This window comes from Myxocyprinus asiaticus, chromosome 31, assembly GCF_019703515.2.
Source record: "Myxocyprinus asiaticus isolate MX2 ecotype Aquarium Trade chromosome 31, UBuf_Myxa_2, whole genome shotgun sequence".
Taxonomy (NCBI): Eukaryota; Metazoa; Chordata; class Actinopteri; order Cypriniformes; family Catostomidae; genus Myxocyprinus; species Myxocyprinus asiaticus.
The window spans coordinates 36,330,587-36,351,259 of NC_059374.1; the positions used below are offsets into that span (position 1 = coordinate 36,330,587).

At 45.7% G+C, this 20,673-nt stretch overlaps 1 long non-coding RNA gene across 1 annotated transcript in view; it reads right to left on the bottom strand.

Annotated features, from left to right (window-relative positions):
- Positions 1 to 573: 573 nt before the first annotated feature.
- LOC127421770 (uncharacterized) overlaps positions 574 to 20,673 on the bottom strand; it is a 40,461-nt gene continuing 20,361 nt past the window's right edge. Inside the window, exons 2-3 of the long non-coding RNA XR_007894090.1 lie at positions 15,617 to 15,673; positions 574 to 596 (exon numbers count right to left, since the gene is read on the bottom strand). This is a non-coding gene — a long non-coding RNA (uncharacterized LOC127421770). The remainder of the gene's footprint in view (positions 597 to 15,616; positions 15,674 to 20,673) is intronic.

Consider the following 20,673-nt stretch of genomic DNA (forward strand, 5'->3'; position numbering starts at 1 on the left):
ATTTTGCAGTCATAAAAGAATAGAAAAAATGATGTAAATATTGTTGAGAGGGATTGTGAAGTGAACTACCAATAAGAAAAGAATATAGGCAGAAAGAGAGAGAGAGAGAGAGAGAGAGAGAGAGAGAGAGAGAGAGAGAGCGCAAACAAAACACAAATTCAGATGGAGGGATAGCAGCCAAGAGGAGGTGTAAAGCAAACAAAAGATGGATGGGGAACATAACCAAAATAAGGAGAAGAAAAAACAGGAGTGAGCACCAGGAGACATTGCTGCTGCAGAGTTAGTTTACAGAAAAGTGAAGATCACGCACATTCCTATACACTCACACAACCAAACACTGTCAGGAGAGATACAGAGAAGGGGAAATGGTCAAGGAAAGCAATAACCTCAGCTATAAAATTAACTGTAGGTGCGAGAGGGGCTCTGTAAGTACAAATTAATGGTAGAGACTGTTATATATATGAGTCTGCAATATAAACACATGCTCATGTACACACAGACCTGGAGAGTAACAGAATACTTACAAAATCGACTTGTCAGATGGTTGTCTGAACGACTAGTTGGTCTTAGGGTCGGGCTTTTGTGTTCAAAAACATCTGGACAGAGCACAACAGAGTGGAGCAGAACACAGTTGTCTAAAATTGCATTTTAAAGAGATAATTTTTAATAATTCATAATTTACTTTCCCCCATGTTGTTCCAAACCCATATGACTTTCGCCTTCTGTGAAACACAAGTGGAGATGTCATGTAGGCAAAATGTTAACCTCCGTCACCCTTCGGACATTAAATCTGTTTAATGTTTGAGACAACATTAGAATATATTTATCCAGTGGGTCCAAAAATTGGCGCTATGTCATTGAAAAAGTTTACGCTTAAAATGTTAAAGTCTCCGAATAGATAATTCAGACATATGTGGTATCAACTGAAAGCTTAGAATCTGAACTTTTCATAGATAACCATCAATTCTGCATATATGTTACATAAAATAACAAAATAAGGCCTGAAAACATTTGTATCGCAAAACAACATATGGTAGAAATGTTCAAATTAATATAAAAGTCTTTCAAATAGCACTTATTTTGTTGCCCTAACACCACTGTTTGAAAGATTTACAAAAGAATAACATAGTAATATATATAAAATCTGTAAGACATCAAATACAAATGGCTCTTGTATGCGCTGAGCACTGCTGCTGTAAGCCTCAAATAGCTAAAAACTTTATATTGTGACTATTAATTATTACTATTGGCTATACATCTAAGGGGAGGATTTCAGTTTTTTTAATGACATGTAGATTGAGCTTGTAGTCCACTCAGAGGCCGAGATATTCTATGAAAGGCAGGGGTGGGTGGTGTATGAACTGAAAATTAGACTGAATGTCTATGGACGAGCACATCTGACAGGGCTAAAATGTGTTACAGCACCACCTACATTTCAGATCGACATTTTGTGATGGAAGGTGATAGAGGGAAAATTTTTCTAGTACTTGCTGCCATCTAGTGGAATACAATTAGAATTTTGGAGGGAGATGGAGTGAACAGAACCAGAATTATATGCTTACAAAGTAAGGAAAAAAACTCTATTCATAATAAGATTGTAAACATATTCTAGAATAACTGGAGGCAATTAGTCCAGAGTGTGTAAATGGTGAGCTTTTAAATTTGAGTGTGAAAAATTGCAAGCGGCAGTCCAAAAATCTCTCAGAGTTGAAGAGGTCAAAGGAACAGGTCACAAAAAAATCAAAATTTTGTCATAATTTACTTTTTGTGGTTTCAAACCAGTTTTCTTTTTCCTTAGTATAGTCATAGGTAACACATCAATATGGTTCCATTCGTTGACATCGGTTAATGCATTAGGTATCATGAACAAACAATGGACAATATATATTTTTTAAATACTATTGATCATTGTTAGTTCATGTAAGTTCATAGTGAATTAACTAATGTTAACATATACAACTTTTGATTTAAAAATATATTACTATATGTTGAAATTAACCAAGAATAATAAATGCTGTTAAACAATTGTTCTTTGTTAGTTTATGTAAACTAATGTTTTTAATAATGGTAACAAATGGAACCTTATTGTAAAGTGTTACCAAATCACTTTCGTTGCATGGAAAACGTCATGGTTACTGGTGTAACCTCCGTTCCCTGATGGAGGGAACGAGACGTTGGTGTCGATGTAGTGACACTAGGGGTCACTCTTGGGAGCCCGAGACACCTCTGGTCTTTGATAAAAGGCCAATGAAAATTGGCGAGTGGTATTTGCATGCCACTCCCCCGAACATACGGGTATAAAAGGAGCTGGTATGCAACCACTCATTCAGGTTTTTCGCTGAGGAGCCGATATAAGGTCCGGCCATTTCAGCGGGTAGTTCAGCGTTGTGGCAGGAGGGACAAACGTCTCGTTCCCTCCATCAGGGAACGGAGGTTACACCAGTAACCATGACGTTCCCTATCTGTCACTCACTCGACGTTGGTGTCGATGTAGTGACACTAGGGGTCCCTATACAAAACGCCACAAGGCTGAACTGTGTTACGTGAACTGGCGGTGTGTTGTGGGCAGACTTGTTGTGTGCCTCATAGCCAGCACACCAGGTCGACACATAACCTCCCCCAACACAGTTATGAGTGTCGAACGGCCCTTTTTGGGGACAAGTTGACTACCCAGAGATGGAGACAGGCTTAACCCAGTCATGGCCTCTTTCCCCTTCTCTTTTTCCACTCCCTAAAAAAGAAGGGGGATTATCCAACTGGGCCGCCAGGTCTAGTCGGGGGGTGTCCCTCCCAAGGGGAGGACACCGCGGAGACCACACCTCGCCCCAAGAGAGGGGGGGATATTTAAGTGGAAGAATACATCACATGGTCTTTCCAACCATGTGGAGAGCCTTCAAGGTAGATCCTGCCCAATGGGGGAGGAGTTACTACAACATGGAGACTGGGGCAGAGGGGCTCTGCCCAAGGAAGATGCAGTTTGCCAGCAGGGAAATGAATTAGCGGAAGATATAGATCGCATGGGGTTAGCCTTACAGGGAACCGCCACATGCGGAGCACCTACCCCAGAACCGGGCTCTTAGTTAGTGCGTGTACTGGGCTGGCAGCGAGTTTCTCCAAAAACTCGACTGCCACAGGGCTCGGAGGAAGTCAACCAGGGAACAACTTTTGTGAACACTACTGGGAATTAACAGCGCACGCCTTCAGCTCAAAAGGAGGTGGAAGGTGCTATGTGCAAGCGATACACCTGGCCGGCTATCCCGGGTTTATCCGCTTGTGTTGCGTGCCACTACCTGGGATGAACCGGTTCCACCCGGAGGTTGTAGAACCTTGCAAATGTGTTGGGTGTTGCCCAGCCCGCTGTTCTGCAAATGTCTGTTAGAGAGGCACCTCTGGCTAGGGCCCAAGAAGCCGATACACCACGGGTAGAATGGGCTCGTAGCCCTACCGGGGGCGGCATGTTTTGGGTGAGATATGCCATAATTATGGCGTCAATGAGCCAGTGGGCGATCCTCTGCTTGGAGACAGCGCTTCCTTTCCACTGTGCACCAAAGCAGACAAAGAGCTGCTCAGAGACTCTAAAGCTCTGCGTGCAATCCAAATAGATGCGTAAAGTGCACACTGGACACAGCAACGACAGGGCTGGGTCTGCCTCCTCCTGGGGCAGCGCTTGCAGGTTCACCACCTGTTCCCTAAAAGGAGTGGTGGGAACCTTAGGCACATAGCCCGGTCGGGGTCTCAGGATCACGTGAGAGTAACCTGGACCAAACTCCAGGCACGTTTCGCTGACAGAGAACGCTTGCAGGTCACCTACCCTCTTGATGGAAGTGAGCGCAGTCAAGAGGGCAGTCTTCAAGGAGAGTGCCTTAAGCTCGGCTGACTGCAAAGCTCAAAGGGGGCTCTCTGTAGACCCTGAAAAACTACAGAGGTCCGATGAGGGAACGAGGCGCGGCCTGGAGGGATTCAGCCTCCTGGCGCCTCTTAGCAACCAGATGATCAGATCATGCTTCCCTAAGGACTTACCATCGACTGCGTCGTGGTGTGCTGCTATGGCAGCAACGTACACCTTCAAGGTGGAAGGGGACAGCCTCCCTTCCAACCTCTCTTGCAGGAAGGAAAGCACTGATCTGACTGCGCATCTCTGGGGGTCTTCCCGACGGGAAGAACACCACTTAGCGAACAGATGCCACTTAAAGGCATACAGGCGCCTCGTAGAGGGAGCCCTAGCCTCAGTGAACGTGTCAATCCAAATAGATGCGTAAAGCGCGCACTGGACACAGCAACAACAGGGCTGGGTCTGCCTCCTCCTGGGGCAGCGCTTGCAAGTTCACCACCTGTTCCCTAAAAGGAGTGGTGGGAACCTTGGGCACATAGCCCGGTCGGGGTCTCAGGATCACGTGAGAGTAACCTGGACCGAACTCCAGGCATGTTTCGCTGACAGAGAACGCTTGCAGGTCACCTACCCTCTTGATGGAAGTGAGCGCAGTCAAGAGGGCAGTCTTCAAGGAGAGTGCCTTCCTTCCAACCTCTCTTGCAGGAAGGAAAGCACTGATCTGACTGCGCATCTCTGGGGGTCTTCCCGATGGGAAGAACACCACATAGCGAACAGATGCCACTTAAAGGCATACAGGCGCCTCGTAGAGGGAGCCCTAGCCTGAGTGAACGTGTCAATCCAAATAGATGCGTAAAGCGCGCACTGGACACAGCAACAACAGGGCTGGGTCTGCCTCCTCCTGGGGCAGCGCTTGCAAGTTCACCACCTGTTCCCTAAAAGGAGTGGTGGGAACCTTGGGCACATAGCCCGGTCGGGGTCTCAGGATCACGTGAGAGTAACCTGGACCGAACTCCAGGCACGTTTCGCTGACAGAGAACACTTGCAGGTCACCTACCCTCTTGATGGAAGTGAGCGCAGTCAAGAGGGCAGTCTTCAAGGAGAGTGCCTTCCTTCCAACCTCTCTTGCAGGAAGGAAAGCACTGATCTGACTGCGCATCTCTGGGGGTCTTCCCGATGGGAAGAACACCACTTAGCGAACAGATGCCACTTAAAGGCATACAGGCGCCTCGTAGAGGGAGCCCTAGCCTGAGTGAACGTGTCTACCATCGCAGGTGGGAGACAGCTTAGGTCTTCCGTGTCCCGTCCAGGGGCCAGACATGGAGATTCCAGAGGTCTGGGCGCAGGTGCCAGATGGTGCCCCTTCCCTGAGAAAGAAGGTCCTACCTCAGGGGAATTTGCCCGGGGGGAGCTGTCGCGAGGAGCGTGAGGTCCGAGCACCACGTCTGGGCGGGCCAGTAGGGTGCTTACCAGGACGACCTTCTCCTCATCCTCCCTGACCTTGCACAGGGTCTGTGCAAGCAGGCTCACTGGGGGAAATGCATATTTGCGAATGCCAGGGGACCAGCTGTGTGCCAGCGCGTCTATGCCGAGGAAGGCCTCGGTCAGGGCGTACCAGAGCGGGCAGTGGGGAGGATTCTTGGGAGGCGAACAGGTGCACCTGTGCCTGTCAAATCGACTCCAAATCAGCTGGACCACCTGAAGGTGGAGTCTCCACTCTCCCTTGAGGGTAACCTGTTGTGACGGCGCGTCCGCCGAAGTGTTGAGGTTGCCTGGGATGTGAGTGGCTTGCAGCGACTTGAGGTGCTGCTGACTCCGTTGGAGGAGACGGCGGGCGAGTTGTGACATACAGCGGGAGCGCAGACCGCCTTGGTGGTTGACATATGCTACTGCTGCCGTGCTGTCTGTCCGAACTAGCACGTGCTTGCCCTGGATCAAAGGCCGGAACCTCCGCAGGGCGAGCAGAATTGCCAGTAACTCGAGGCAGTTGATGTGCCAACGCAGCCGCGGACCCGTCCAGAGGCCGGTGGCTGCGTGCCCATTGCCAACAGTGCCCCAGCCCGTTTTGGAGGCGTCTGTCGTGACCACGACGCGCCTGGAGACCAGTTCTAGGGGAACACCTGGTCGTAGAAACGAGAGGTCGGTCCAAGTGCTGAAAAGATGGTGACAGACTGACGTAATGGCCACGCGGTGTGTCCCGTGGCGCCATGCCCGTCTCGGGACTCGAGTCTGGAGCCAGTGCTGAAGCGGCCTCATATGCATCAACCCGAGCGGGGTGGCCACCCCCGAGGATGCCATATGCCCCAGGAGCCCCTGAAAAGGTTTCAGTGGAACCGCTGTTTTCTGTTTGAAAGCCTTCAAACAGGCCAGCACCGACTGGGCGCGCTCGTTCATCAGGTGCGCCATCAAGGAGACTGAGTCCAACTCCAAACCGAGAAAAGAGATGCTCTGAACCGAGAGGAGCTTGCTCTTTTCCCAGTTGACCTGAAGCCCTAGTCGGCTGAGGTGTGAGAGCACCAGGTCCCTTTGTGCGCCTAACACATCTCGAGAGTGAGCTAAGATTAGCCAGTCATCGAGATAGTTGAGAATGCGAATGCCCACCTCCCTTAACGGGGCAAGGGCAGCCTCTGCGATCTTCATAAAGATGCGAGGAGACAGGGACAGGCCGAAAGGGAGGACTTTTACTGATACGCCTGACCCTCGAACGCAAACCGCAGGAAGGGTCTGTGTCGAGGAAGGATCGAGACATGAAAGTACGCATCCTTCTGGTCTACCGCCACGAACCAATCTTGATGCCGGACACTTGTTAGAATGCGTCTTTGCGTCAGCATCTTGAACGGGAGTCTGTGTAAAGCCCGGTTCAGTACTCGTAGGTCCAAGATTGGCCGCAACCCACCACCTTTTTTCGGTACAATGAAGTAGGGGCTGTAAAACCCTTTCTTCATCTCGGCTGGAGGGACAGGTTCTATCGCGTCCTTCCGTAGGAGGGTAGCGATCTCCGCGCAAGGTAGCAGCGTTTTCGTCTTTCACCAAGGTGAAGTGGACACCGCTGAACCTGGGCGGATGACCGGCGAAGTGAATCGCGCAGCCGAGTCGGACGGTCCGGACCAGCCCTCGTGACGGACTGGAAGGCGCAAGACATGTGTCCAAGTTCCGCGCAGGTGCCACACCACGTCGTGGCCGTGCTGAGTCCGAGGACATCGAAGCACTTACCTGGCTCCTTGTGACCACCCCCGGAACAGCCTGGGACGGGGGAGGAAGAGGCCTGTCCTCGTGACCCGTGGAGACTGTCACATCGGGGGTGGATTTGTGCCACAGCTGGGCGCTCAGGGCAGGAGACCGCCGCTGGAGCGCCAACCTGCCAAATGGACTGGTGGACGGTAGTCGTGATGCCAGCCGTACACACCAGATACGTGACCCAGAGAACAAGGAAACCACTCTTGCTGTGCTCTTGAGTACTGCAGCCACTTGGGCATGCAGCGCAATTAAATGCAAAAGGTAACAAAAAGATGAAGATCTGCTTACCAGCTCCAGAGCAGCGGGTTTCGTTGTCCCTGGGTCGCCCGTCTCAAGGGCGCTTTGAAGCCTTTCACGGGTTCTGGGCGGCCGCGAGACGGGTGGCGTCTGCTTCCTGCAGTGGGCTCCACGCCGGGGTCAGGCCGAAGGGGCGGGCTGCAGCGGAGCCGGTGCAGTCACCGCAGAGGGACGCCCTTGGTGATGAGTAGATGGGGTGCGGGATCTTGAGCCACGCCGGGGCAGGATATGCCGGCTAGCATCCATCTACTGCTCTACCATCGAGAACTGCTGGGCAAAGTCCTCGACGGTGTCGCTGAATAGGCCCGCCTGGGAAATGGGTGCAGCAAGGAATTGTGTCTTGTCGGCCTCACCCATCTCGATCAGGTTGAGCCAAAGGTGGCGCTCCTGGACCACTAGTGTGGCCATCGTCCACCCAAGAGACCGTGCCGTGACCTCCGTCACTCGGAGAGCGAGGTTGGTCACCGAGCGCAGTTCCTGCATCAATCCCGGGGCTGAACTACCCTCATGCAATTCCTTTTGCGCCTTGGCGGACTTGCAGGAGAGCCATGGCGTGCAGGGCGGAGGCGGCTTGTCCAGTGGCACCGTAGGCCTTGGCCGTCAGAGACGACGTAAACCTACAGGCCTTGGACGGGGGCTTTGGGCACCCGCGCCAGGTGGCGGCGCTCTGCGGGCATAGGTGCACCACGAGCGCCTTTATCCACCGGGGGATTGCCGAATAACCCTTGGCCGCCCCACCATCGAGGGTAGTGAGAGCGGGGAAGCTGAAAAGATCGGGACCGGGCAGTAAAAAGTGCCTCCTGCGACCTTGTCAGCTCTTCATGCACTTCCGGGAAGAAAGGAACAGGGCAGGGCGTGGCTTTGAGCGGTGCTGCGAGCCCAGGAACCAATCACCGAGCCACGAGGGTTCAGGGAAGAGCGGTGAAATCCACCGCTCGCGGCTGCCCGGGAAAGCATGTCGTCATCTCCGCATCAGCCTGTGACTGGGCGATCGACTCCGAAGGGAGGAGCCCAGCTGAGGCTTCTGACTGGACGAGCCCGCTCTCCGATGCTGCGCTCGAGAGCTCATCACTTTCGCGGGCTCCGAATAAGAGGTCGAACTCGCCGTGAGACGAGCCGGCGGACTCACCCGGAAGCCCGCTCGGGGCAGACGAGCGTGCTGGGGAATGGGAGGTCCGCGGGGGGATACCCGGCGGAGGCGGTCCCATTGGGGTCCCCAAATCGCCCCCAGTGCTAGCCGCGCTGGCCTCAAACCCTTGGGTAAAAGGACCGAGGCAGGAGCCTCTGGGGTGGCTCGCTTTCTTACGAAGGCGAGCCGCGACCGCAACGTTGCCATGGACATATTCTCGCAATGAGAACATGACCATCCACGAGCGCTGTCTCCGCGTGAGCAGTGCCCAGACACGAAAGACAGTGATCGTGACCGTTAGAAGGGAGAGATAACGAGCACAACCAGGAATAACACATAATCGGAAAAGCATCTTTAAAAAGACGCGTCTTTAAAAAGACGTTCCGTGTGTGCGCTCTTTTAGAGAAATATATACTCTTTTAGAGGGGAAAAATGCTCTTTCAGAAAATATACTCTCTAGTTTTTCTGCCGAAGTGCCAAGGGGCATTCTCTGCAGTGCACCAGTGCAGAGGAGAGAGAAGCCGCTGAAATGCGCCGTCAGATCCAGCAGAGGTGAATGAACAGTAGTATTCAACTCAGTGAGTATGACCGTTCGGCTCCAAAGAGAAAATCCTGAATGAGTGGTTGCATATCAGCTCCTTTTATACCTGTATGTTTGGGGGAGTGGCATGCAAATACCACTCGCCAATTTTCATTGGCCTTTTATCAAAGACCAGAGGTGTCTCGGGCTCCCAAGAGTGACCCCTAGTGTCACTACATCGACACCAACGTCGAGTGAGTGACAGATAGGGAACAGAAGCTCAGACAATCTGCACAACATATTAAAAATTAAATAATACTGGGCTAGAAATAACATGAGGTTGCGTAAATTATGCCATCATTTTTATTTTTGAGTGAACTGTTCCTTTAAGTAAAAGCCATCTAGTTGATATTACTTTTCTTTTATCTTTATTTGCATATGTAGACTTAGGTAATCCAAAAGTAACTAAAACTTACTTTCATAGTGTTGTATTTTTTAGTAAGTAATTAGTTACTTACCTCCAATCTCTGTGCACATATTATTGCGAAATTGTTCCCTTGGCACAGATATGTATTCCAAAACACACAACCACACACATCATCCATTCCTGTTTTAATCCACAGTGAGTGGGAGACAGTATGAAGTTTAATTATAATGTGCAAACAGTAGGTTAGACTGATAAAATATGAGAAAAAGAGGGTTTTACAGATACTAATAACTGATTTAATCTGAGAGAATTTAACTCGCCCCACCAGCTCACTTTAAACAGACTTGTATTTAATGAAAATAGGACCCCACTGCCCCATACAGACCTCTGAGGGCCCCGGCTCAATATCATTTCCCAGCTGTGTGTTCTCTGAGCTTAGGAATTACAACCTCACCCCGTAGCCTGCGCAATCTGTATCCAGTATCCCCGCTGTCAGCTTGAGACTGTTAACGCCAAAACGCTGCACTTATACCGTACAACAGCAGTGGGGTTTTTTCATGATTAGTGCCGGATCCAACTGGCATGACCTCTACAATGCATTAGTTCTAGATACTGTTCCCTGTATTTTGCTGTGGTGCCCTAATGCTGTATTTTTTTATTTGGATTTGACAGAACTTTTCACTGCAACTCAAAACCTAACAGGATGCCACAGTGCTTGTCTCGCAGAACCAGACTTTTGATTATCAGCATAAAGTTAGATGCACATTACAGCTGATTCTGGCAAAGAATCACCTACTCGTATATGGTTTCATTCAAAATGGCACTTGCAGAAACTCATGATGAATTTCCCAACCATTACATTTGAAAAACTTGATTCAGTGACCTCTTTTAGATTATGTGGTTTGAACGTTATAGTGCTTTTCTGACACTACACTCAAAGCACTTTACATGAACAGGGGACTCTCCTAAGCCTCCACCAGTATGCTCACCACACACCAGCTATTTGTGGAGAGGAGAGAGGAGAGTAATATAGCCAATTCATAGATGGGGATTATTAGCAGGCCATGATTGATAAGGGCCCATGGGGGGAATTTGGCCAGGACACTGGGGTTACACTCCTACACTTTACGTGAAGTAAAGAAGGGATTTTTAATGACCACAGAAAATCAGGACCTCGGTATAACGTCTCATCCGAAGGACAGTGCTTTTTACAGTATAGTGTCCCTGTCAATATACTGGGGCATTAGGACCCACACAGACAGCAGGGTATATATACACACTGGTGACCAAAGGTTTGAAATAATGTACAGATTTTACTGTTTCGGAAGGAAATTGGCACTTTAATTCATCAAAGTGACATTCAACTGATCACAAAGTATAGTCAGGACATTACTGATGTAAAAACAGCACAATCACTATTTGGATAAAGTCATTTTTGATCAAATCTAGACCGGCCCTATTTCCAGCAGCCATCACACCAACACCTTATCCTTGAGTAATCATGCTAAATTGCTAATTTGGTACTACAAAAATCACTTCGTCAGTCAGTCATTGTTTTGAGGAATGAAGGCTATACAATGCTTGAAATTGCCCAAAACTGAAGATTTCATACAAAGGTGTACACTACAGTCTTCAAAGACAAAGGACAACTGGCTCTAACAAGGACAGAAAGAGATGTGAAGGCCAGATGTACAACTAAACAAGAGGAGAAGTACATCAGAGTCTCTAGTTTGAGAAATAGATGACACACATATCCTCAGCTGACAGCTTCATTGAATTCTACCCGCTCAACACCAGTTTCATGTACAACAGTAAAGAGAAGACTCAGGGGTGCAGGCCTTATGGGAAGAATTGCAAAGAAAAAGCCACTTTTGAAACAGAAAAACAAAAAGAAAATGTTAGAGTGGGCAAAGAAACAGACATTGGACAACAGATAATTGGAAAAGAGTGTTATGGATCTTAACCCCATTGAGCTTTTGTGGGATCAGCTAGACTGTAAGGTGCGTGAGAAGCGTGGGGTGAAATGTCACCCGAGTATCTGGACAAACTGACAGCTAGAATGCCAAGGATCTGCAAAGCTGTCATTGCTGCACGTGGAGGATGTTTTGATGAGAACTCTTTGAAGTAGTTCAATTTTTTCAAATTGTAATAGTAATTTTTCACATTATTAATGTCCTGACTATACATTGTGATCAGTTGAATGCCACTTTGGTTAATAAAAGTACCAATTTCTTTCCATAAGAGCAAAATCTGTACATTATTCCAAACTTTTGGCCGCCAGTGTATATATATATTTTAAAATGTATATAATGTTTTGTTTTTTTTTCTACATTTCTTTCTTGATACCAAAAATACAGTATGATATAAGGATATCAGGAACATAAAGTTAATAAAAGATTAATTAAATTCACTTTGGAAAGAAAAATTCTGTCATCATTTAGGCCTATTTTTGAAGCAGCGTTTTCAGTGTCCTAATGTTATTGTTTTCCAGATTATGCGGTTATGGAGATCATTTTAGGAAATCTTACGAAAACACTGTTTCAGTGTGGAAGAGAGGCATAAATGTAGCAAAATCAATGCATTTTTAAACAAAAACAGATAAGGGTGGACTTGGCCTTATCCTCATGTTGTCTAATATGCTGTAATTGTCTACATGGAACACAAAAAGAGAATTTTACAGAATCTTAAAGCAGATTTTTCCATACAGTACAGTACAGGTTGGATGTCTATAGCTGGGTTTTCTTCAAAATGCTCCAAATTTTTTAAGTAAATTTCAACAACTTTGACTAAAGAAAATGCAAATCATTGCGTGTTTCCCTCCACTACATCATGCACATTATCTTGAGGGAGCACGCCTTGTCATGATGGAGCAGCTGAATGGCCTACTCGCTTAGGGAGAGTTGTATTTGTGGAATTGGATCAACTGTACATCGTTTTATTAAATGCTGCCAGGAGACTTTGCAGAATGAGTGTAATATATCTCATATAATGAGGCTTGAAATGGCAGCTATGGCCATATGCCGCCAGTCTCTGTATATTTTGAGAGTTTGTGAGCATATCAAGCGTTTCCATTCAGGTTTTTTAAGCACAAATTTAAAATTTGCATAAAAACAGTCCAATGGAAATCCAGCAACTGGTTCATGCACATCTCGTGACCAAATGTCATGACCTCAAACCTGTGCCATAGGCCCCATATTTGATTTGAGAGCTGCATACTAAGATGCATCAATGATTTAATTTGTGATTGAATACTGATTTTAATTTCAGTCTGTTCCTCACACAAAGCTTCAGATGACTTCAATTATACTGTAGCACACAAGTTGTACTGACTACTTTTATAATGCTTCAACAGTGCTCTTTTGGTCCTTTTTGGAGCTTGACATTGCCATAGTATGGAAAAAAGCTGCATGAAGCTTCTTCAAAATTTGTGTTTGTGTGCCACTGAGCAAATAACCGCATATGGGTTTTAAACACCATGATGGTGAGTAAATAATGATAGAATTGTCATTTTTGTGTGAACTATTCCTTTAAAACTCTATTTACAAAGAAAGCACAAATTAATTTATTATCACATCATAAAACAATTTATCTGAAATGTCCATAAGTTACTCAGCTATTTAATTTCAATAACAGTGACCATGCATGCCCGGTCTCCACAGTTTCTAAGCTTAATTTTTTTTTTTTTTTTTTTTTTTTTGTACTTATGATTCACCAAATGTTGCTACAGTTTATAGTATGACAATATTGCACTTGATGAGAGTTTTGAAGTGTAGCCCACTATGTGGTAAGTACAGCCCTGACCTGAACAGGAATCAAGCTCTGGTCTCTCTCTCTCTCTAAGTGCTTGGCTAATGCACTACTGGAGAGCAAGAACCCAACAGTCCTTGTGAGCTCTCCAGCATAATCAAACCAGCAAATTGGGCTCTGCGACTCTGACTTTATAAGGCATATTCAGAGTTTCTTTTAGGATGGCACAAGGCCTATAGGGAAATAACTCAGTTGTTGTGAGTATTAAGCTTCTGACACCCGAGCACAGTAACTGCTGTGTGCATTTTCCATTTCCCTTTTTGATTTACAGCTAGTAGTACTTAATAAACATGCAAAAAAAAAAAAAAATAAATAAATAAATAAATAAATAAATACATCTAGAGCAAAACGTTTTTTTCTAAAAAAATGTATGTCCACATATGTGGATAGTGGTTCTAAGTTTTGACATTTTAAATAATAACAAGCTATAGAATGTCATATATATATATATATATATATATATATATATATATATATATATATATATATATATATATATGTTTTTTTTGTTTGTTTGTTTGTTTGTTTTTAATCAAATTGTTTATTATGTTTCCAGGAGTGTTGGCTATTCATGTTTTTGAGACGTTACAGACATCACAGCTGATTTTCTGTAAAGATGCTTTAGAACAATGTGTATTGGGAAAAACACAAATGAAAAACTACGCAAATAAAAAAAATATTATTTGACTTGTTTTGTCTTTTATGTTACAATGTTTTTTTTCTACTTTGGCAACAAAATCTCAATTATCTCTCTTTGCACTGTCAAACAAACAAGTGATTGCCAGTCCTGAAGCATTTTACCAATCAGAAATTAGCATAATTAATTCTGATACAAGTAATGGCCAGCATCATCCATTTATGCCAACCATTTTGAATATAGGATTTCTAATGAAAACCTTGTGCTATTGTACACATTAGCGTACATTGTGTTTAGCAGCATGGCGTTTCGCGATAAATCACTAAATAAAAGAAATGGCATATTGGATGAAACTAGAGACTCTAATCTTTTGACTCAAACAGGTTTCAATGTAAAAACGTTTTCTTACCAGATGTAGTTTTGTTGGCGTTTCTCCCAAAGTCAAACTCTGTTGTGATCAGTGCCAAGTTGTTTTGTCACATGACTCCGTCTGTCGAAAGTTTAACCCTTTACTGACAGGCCAGATTCTCCTGAACTGAGATTAGTCGGGTTAAATGAAATTAACTTATGCGTTGCATTTAGCAAGCCGAAATACAACGTCCATGCATGTGGCCGTGAGGTTGCATGAGGTTAAAGCTGAAGTATGTAATTCCTGCAACACTAGTGCTACCGAATGGAGTTGCAAAAAATAAGTAAATATATATATATATATATATTATATATATATACATATATATACATATATATATATATGCCCCTGCCTGCTGTTGGTCACACAAAGAGATAGTCCTGCCCCCAACTCAAGCAATTGGTTGAGTAATGTTGTTGGGGCGGGTCTAAATGGGTCTCTGAAAACAAACAGAGGAATTTTCATAGTGCCACAACGACACAATGCTTACAGTTTTAAGAAAATTAACCTCTAAATGGCTTACTTATAATTGAATTTGCATATTAAGCTGGGATAGGAGAAAGTATTTTAACATAAAGTTACATATTTCAGCTTTAACCTTTGTCCAGAAAGAAATGACTACACCACTAATGTTGACACTTTTTATTTTTCACTCGGCAAAATATGGCTTTTCTTCTTGTAATGGTACTGCTCTCTTAAATAAATAGAAAAGTATCGTTCATTTAAAAGAGAAACTCCAAGTTATGGTTTATATTCAAGTGTATAGCAAGTTACTTTACTAATTTCATCTCACACATTTAGCGTATTTACTAAGTGAATGAGTAACCAAAGTCAGTCCCCTTTTCTATTTTCACAATAGCAATGAATAATGACTGTAACCATAGTAGAGCTGTCACGATTAAACAATTTAATTCAAATACTCGATTAAAAAAATTCCTCTATGTCCACGGACAAGAGGTGTCAGCTGTGTAAGAGGACTTCAATTTAGATTTGTAAAACAATGCAGTTGTCTGTTGTGGCAGCGGTGGCATGGTCAAGCATCTCTCCGGAGAGAGAGAAAGCGGTAAGGGCGCTTACACCTGAGTTCAATTATGTCTAACACCTGTCTCTAATTTCAGTGAGCACGGGGAGAGCGGCATAAATAGAGCCACACCGCAGGTAGACAAGAGAGAGAGCCTGGGCACGGATTGTGAAGCCAAGAGTTATTATTACAAAGTTGAGATTTTATTTTGTGAACTAGTTTGTGGATTTTTTTTAGACTGAGTTATCGAACAACGTAAAGAGAGTGTGTATGTACTGCAGAGAGGAAAATAATAACGCTTACCTGAACCAGGAAATCTGCTTCTCGCCTCCTCCTTCCACTGAGAAGTCTTACATCTGTCTACCAGAAAAAAACATAACATCACTTCAGCAATGCAATGGCACTTGAAAAGATAACAACCAGTTTCCACAGACCCGCCAGACACAGCACGGTAAGTTCAGACTGCATGCGATTTGCGGTGCTGCATCCAGATGCTCAAGAGAAGTTGATCCCTTCATTTCAGTGTAGGGCTTTACTGGTTGTTTAGATCAGTGTTACTATCAGAAATAATAATTATTTCTTTAGTTATTAATTAATATTTAAATTAATTAATTGAATCTAACTCATTAAAACCTCATATAGGGCTCCAGTAAATGTAGTGCGTTACGTTTAGGAGCGGGTTTGGTTATTAGCAATCATTAATAATTATCAAAGCTAATTATCAATTATTAAAATCAATAGAACATTGATTTGAATCAATGTTAGCTTTTTTAATCCTTTAAATCAACAATTATCAAAGATAATCACTAATCATTAACATCGATGAAACATTAATTTAAATTAACACTAGCTTATTGATCCTTCAAATTCAACAATCATCAAAGATAATTATCAATTATCAAAAATCAATAGAATATTAATAAGGATTAATATTGCTGGGGCACCACCCTGGAATCAGGGACTAATAACCAGAGAGTATAACAGTCTCAATATTAGATTGTTTTCTTAGGAAAATCGACATCCGAAGAATATCGATTTTCGGAAAAAAAAACAATGAATGAAGGCTTGAATCCGAGCACTGACATCCAGTCAGCATGTGACACAGGTGTATGCAAAACAAACCAAAACACTTCTCTTTGAAATATAACAAAGTTTATTTATGCAGTAATATCAATTAATAATTAATACAATGCAGTCAATAAACTTCCGACTTACAACTACAAACTAAACAGTGATATGATTAGATATGGAAATCAAAATAATCCTATAACACATGAGGGTGTGTGCGTGAGAGAGAGAAAGTGTGTGTGTGTGTGCGTGTGTGTGTGTGTGTGTGTGTGTGTGTGTGTGTGTGTGTAAGGAGGGATGCGCACAAAATGGTGGACGTGACTCTCGTGGAGAGTATGTCATGTGAGACTTCCGGCCAGAGAATATGGCCACGAATGTGGGTGGAGAGAAAACAGTCAATGGCATCTACCAGTTACCGCGTGTATCCGCTTGTACGATAGCTTAGGGACAAAGCTGAGCTTTATCACAAAGCTATCTACAAGCCAAAAATGTGTGCGAGAATATTTGTGAGGGGTCGCGCGTGTGTGTGTGTGGTTAGTACGAGAGAGAGAGAGAGAATTAAGTGACGGCCCCAAAGCCTGTTTCGTGATCGTGGGAGAGAAAGCAGCTGTTAGTTTATCACTCAGAGACGCGGTGGACGGCTCGTAAACCGCCCTGCGGTCTTTGATTCTTTAATGGATAAACTCAGTTTGCCGGTCTCACCCGCAATGGTGGAAATGCACAACAGTCCAATGTGGTTGGACTACAATACAGCAAATCTCATTCGTGATAATTAATACCCTGAGTATTAGCTGCAATGAGTGGACTCGGTGGTCCGTAAACTGTACAAGCAATAACCTTGATACACAAGAATAACACACTATAATATTCTATCTCTGCCCAGAGGTAAACCTCTTACTTGAATCTTATGAGGACATAGAATGTGTGTTCATCTGTCCTTTAACTCCGACTCGGTTCCTCGAGGCTTGGGTGATGACGGGAGGCCGTTTCCTCGCTCTGTCGGCGGGCTGGCGGAGAAATCTGCGACGTCGACTTGATTGAAGATGGTAGAGAAATATTTTATCTCTTCACTTCTGCAGGCAAACGGATGAAGATGCGGATTGCTCAGCGGTCTCCTTCGGATCCGTTAGAGTGTTCGGTGGAACACAGAGTAATCTCAACTCGTCCAGCGAGATGGAGATTGTTTGGCCACAGTTTCAAGTCGGAAGTTACTTCCTTGTGCCACGAGGATACACCTGAGAACAGCGATGAACAGTCTACGCACGGCGAGCAAAGTTGCTGGAAGCAAATCCCGGAAGCATTTCAGAGGTATTTCTACTCCTGATGATGTCATGGTTGAGGGACGTTCTGTTGTGTGCCTCATCCGATAGGAGTTGAGAGTTCGATCCTTTAGTGAGCAAGTCTTCATGGGATTTGTAGTCTGTTTTGGACTCCCTTTGTTTGATTTTGGCGTGGTTTTTATCAGTAAGATTTATGACTTGGTATGTGGGCCTGAGTTAGATTTTACAACTGTGTTAGGCCTGCCTTTGTCTTCTATCTGAATACATGAGGCCCAACATCAGTGTGGGACACACTAAACTTAGCAAAAAAAAATTTAAACCTATTTATAAACGCAATCGTTTAGGCTTTTATGAAGCAACATAAAATAATGTAATGAAAACACTTTCTGCTCAGTAAATCTGACTGAATCCAGATGATCCAAGGTAGTTATTGTCTCCGTTCTGTTTAAATTAATTACCATTTGATTGTAAATGTGATCTTCCTCCTCACGTACAGTACATTAGATTTTCTGATGATTAAGTATGTAATAGTTCGCAATTCTTCACTTCTGTTAAATATTTTATAGTTTACAGCCATTATTACAGGTAAAACTCAATGTGGGAATCCAGAGAACTTTATTTACTGAATAAAGCCACAGGTCTGTATGATGTCAAAGCTCAATGTGACCTTGCTGTTAAAGCCACATGGATGTACTTCTCACGCCCTGTAAACGCAATATGAAAAGGCTTACCTGAAGATGTAAAGGCTAGTCTTCGCATGCGAAATTATTAACAGTGTTAACCTAAGAAGGAGCCGAATGTTCAGATGATTAAGAGCATTTTACACAATACGTGGCAAGTGACAAGCTTTTGCGATCTGTGCAGTATGTAGCACAAACGCAACAATGCCCGCAGCTGCTGCAGCTCAACGCAAAAACATGTCTCTCAATGACACGATTACTGATAATATTGTATTCCGTATTGCATGTAAGTGATAGTTAAAAACAACAAGAAAATAAAATGGCTTTGATATCTTCTTCATAAAATAGTTTAATGAATATAACTCATCCTCAACAAACAAGATTGGTGGGCAGACATTATTTCCAAAAAGATAAACCTGATCTACCTAAGCTGAAATGGGTAGATCGCATCAACTAGTTAAAGAAAAAGATCTTGCATTAAAAAAAGTTGAGCACACCTGGAGTAGCCAATCTCTGTGTAACGAATGCTGGAACTGCTGACAATGATGGCAATGACGAAGACGTGATGAAGATGAGAACCCAAGTGCAGATTATTATATAAGTGAAATCCAAAAACCCTAACCATAAACGTGATCTGACAAAAACATAAACTAGACTTGACTATGACTATGACTACAAAACAACATTCACATCCACATTCAATACTAGACCACTACACAATGGAAAACATGAGGCTTAAATACATGGACATGGGGGAACATAAACCAATGAACAAACAGAACTGATCACAAGATAATTAAACAATAAACCAATGTAAACATGACACATGAACATGGAGGGAAAACAGGAATCACATGAAAAGGGAAACAAGAACTAAACATTTCAAAATAAAAGACATGAATCAACAAAATACACCTGACATATCCCCCCCACTAAGGGGTGGCTCCTGACACCCCAACACATAAACAAAACACGTAAAACATGACATAAATTTAAAGTTCTGTAGGGAGCTGGGGGGGGTGTCTTGAGGTGTGGGGCGTGGCATGGCGAGAAAGGGTGAGGGGCATGGGACCAAGCCAAAGTCTGTGGGGGGCGGAGCCATGGAAGGCGGAGCCGTGAGAGGCTCGAGGGGCGGAGCCATGGAACTTGGTGCCCAGAGAGTAGCCGAAGACTCGAAGGGCCAGGGTGGAGCCGATGGCAGGGAGGACCAAAGCGGTGCTGGAGGCTCGGAGGAGCAAGGCAGAGCTGAGGGATCGGAAGACTGAGGTGGAGCCGGTGGGACTGAGGACCAAGGTGGAGCCGTAGGGAAGGAGGTCCCCGGTGAAGCTGACAGTTCGGAGGGATGAGGCGCAGCCAGAGGATCGGAGAGCCAAAGCGGAGCCAGGTGACCGACAGACCAAGGAGGAGCCGGAGGGACGAGGGACCCCGGCACAGCCGATAGGCTGAAGGACCGTAGTGGAGCCGAGGGAACGCCGAGCTGAGGCAATGTCGAGGGACCGACAGACCAAGGCGAAGTCCAGGCAGGATCGGAGGGCCGAAAGTTCCCCTTGCCTGCTCAGGAGAACTAAGGGTGGGTATAAGGGTGGGAACCATCTCCAGGTCCCACTGCTCAGGTGTGGCTGTGACATGGCATGGAGCAGGCTGAGGCGTTGCTGTGATGTGGCATGGGGCAGGCTGAGGCGTTGCTGTGACGTGGCATGGGGCAGGCTGAGGCGTTGCTGTGACGTGGCATGGGGCAGGCTGAGGCGTTGCTGTGACGTGGCATGGGGCAGGCTGAGGCGTTGCTGTGACGTGGAATGGGGCAGGCTGAGGCGTTGCTGTGACGTGGCATGGGGCAGGCTGAGGCGTTGCTGTGACGTGGCATGGGGCAGGCTGAGGCATTGCTGTGACGTGGCATGGGGCAGGCTGAGGCGTTGCAGTGACGTGGCATGGGGCAGGCTGAGGCGTTGCTGTGACGTGGCATGGGGCAGGCTGAGGCGTTGCTGTGTCGTGGCATGGGGCAGGCTGAGGCGTTGCTGTGTCGTGGCATGGGGCAGGCTGAGGCGTTGCTGTGTCGTGGACCTCTGGCTCGGCGGCGGCCATGTCGTGGACCTCTGGCTCGGCGGCGGCCATGTCGTGGACCTCTGGCTCGGCAGCGGCCATGTCGTGGAACTCTGGCTCGGCGGCGGCCATGACGTGGAACTCTGGCTCGGCGGCGGCCATGACGTGGGCTCGGCGGCGGCCATGACGTGGAACTCTGGCTCGGCATCCGCCTCCCCCACAGTGAACGGGGAACCAATGAACCGTAGGGTGAGGTCGATATATTGAGCCAGGCTGAGGGAACTGCGACCGC